Below are 2500 nucleotides of genomic sequence, written 5' to 3' on the forward strand. Positions count from 1 at the left end.
AGGGAGGCCGATTAGCGGTAGAGTGCAGACAAGTCGTGTCTGTCACGATGTGGAAATCTTGGGTAGTGGATAGGTGTAACAGACTTCTCGGTAACTTGTTGTAGTTTATTCTTGAGAGAGAGTATCGTACAACTGACGGACAGAGGTCTGGTCCGGTCAGCGTGCCGTTGGCTGTCTGTCTGTCGCTCGCAGGCGACCTTCCTTTATACGGATTGAACTAGGAATTTACAAGGGTTGCGATGTACTAGGAGGTGGTGAGGAAAGGAAGTGATCGTGTAAACGGGGCGACGTCTCGAGGCGGAAGGCCCGTGAATGTCGCATCCGCTGTCGTGTTGAGCAAATTGTTTCGTATGTAGAGATTAGTGTTACTGTATTAGATATATATTTATAAGTTAATAGTGGTATGTGTATGGCAATAATAGAACAAGGGAAGGGGTCTGCTGCGAGAGGTTCCAAGGGGGTCCTTTAGCTATAGGGTTATGTGCGGCACTTGAGGGCCATTAGAGAACCTCCTTGGGGATAGGCTTAGGTGTGTGCTGAAATGAGCCATGTGTGAAATGGGTCTTGTGTGTGTATGTGTGTGCGTGTGTGAGTGTGTGCGTGTGTGTCTGTGTGTTTGTGTGTGAGTGTGTGTGTGTGTGTGTCTGTGTGTGAGAGTGTGTGTATGTGTGTGTGTGTGTGCGTGTGTGTGTCTGTGTGTTTGTGTCTTTGTGTGTGAGTGTGTGTGTGTGTGTGTCTGTGTGTGAGAGTGTGCAGGGAGGCCGATTTTGCCGACGATGTCTCTGATGTAACTATCACTGAGTAACATCATGACACACCATCTAAGCATCCTACAGTGGAACATCAATGGCTTCTCTGCAAAGAACGCTTTTCTCCAAGCAGTAGTGCGATCAAGGAACATTGACATTGTCATGCTCCAGGAGACATTAACAGTGGACACTGTTCGCTTCTCAGGGTACCATGCCTTCACACTGCCACGAACACCTGGCAAGAGAGGCTTGATCACCCTTGTGAGAGCAACAATCCCCTGCTCCGCAATAGCCGATGCATCGCACTGTGGAGACGATGTTGAATCCCTTGCCGTCGAGGTTCACCTGGCCGGGGGGGCCCTCAAACTGTACAATGTGTACAGCCGGCCACGCTGTAGAAGCTTAGACATCAGCCAGGTCTGTGCTTCTGCTGCACACGACCGAGTGATCATAGGGGGAGACTTCAATGCACCCCACCCATTCCTGGCTCCCTGCCGGGCACCGGATGCGGCCGGCTATCACATAGCCAACGTGCTAGAGACATTCCCTGAGATCGCTCTCCTCAACACCCAAGAGCCAACGCATGTCAGAGGAGGGGTCCTAGACCTCACCCTGGCCACTGCGACTCTGGTGGGGAGGATTGGCTGGCGTGTCGATGAGACCGTCACAAGTGACCATTACGGCACTATAACTACCCTCATGGATGCTGGCCCAGCCGAAATCCTAAGACCGAATCCAAGATGGAAAACAGACAAGGCCAGCTGGCAGGCGTTTCAAAACGCCTTGGCCCTCTGTCTGAGATGCAATGATCCCCCACTAAGCGAAAATGTGGAAGTGCTTGAAGCTAGCCTGCTAAACGCCATTAATGAAGCAGCCTCACAGACCATACCCAAAACTCGGCCTGGGTCCAGAAGTCACAAAGACGCCTGGTACTTCAATGACGAGATCAGGGAGGTCAACCACAGGGTGAACATGTGCCGAAAACTATTCCGAAGGCAAAGAACCCCTGACAACCTATCCCTCCTATGGGAAGCTGTCACGGATGCCAAGGAAACTGCCAACAGAGTCAGGCAGGAAAAGTGGCTGGAAGGGTGTGAGTCCTTCGACCACCAAACCACCCTTTCAGAGCTGTGGCAATGGGTCAAGCGAGCTACCAGCCGCTCAGCCCCGAGGTGCACCCATCACGACCCCCAAGCAGAAGCTAACAGACTGGCGCACGAGTTCTCTACGAGAACGAGCAGCAACAGTCTGCCAGCCGAGCTGAGGGCAAGACAAGAGCGTCTACAGCCAGACAGACACGCTCAGATCAGAGAAAGGGAAGCCGAACCCGATAACTCAGACGTTATCTTTTCTTTGAGGGAACTAAGGAAAGCCTATAAAACCAGTTCCAACATAGCCCCAGGCTCTGATGGGATCTCGTACCCCATTATCTCCCACCTAGGACTAGCAGGTGAGCGTGCACTCTTGCAACTCATCAACAAGTCCTGGGAAACTTCCACTCTACCATAGTTCCCGTCCCAAAACCAAAGGAGCCGGGGAAGTACCGCCCCATCTCTCTGCTCAGCTGCCTGGCCAAGACGGCTGAGAGGATGGTACTAAACCGGCTTCAATGGAAAATGGGACCCCCACACGAACACCTCCACGGGTTCACAAGGGGCATGGGCACAGCACACAGCATAACCACGCTCTTAAGCACAATCAGCAAGGGCCCAGCTGTGGTGATATTCCTTGACCTGGAGAAGGCTTTTGAA

The sequence above is a fragment of the Penaeus chinensis genome, chromosome 41, assembly GCF_019202785.1.
Source record: "Penaeus chinensis breed Huanghai No. 1 chromosome 41, ASM1920278v2, whole genome shotgun sequence".
NCBI lineage: Eukaryota > Metazoa > Arthropoda > Malacostraca > Decapoda > Penaeidae > Penaeus > Penaeus chinensis.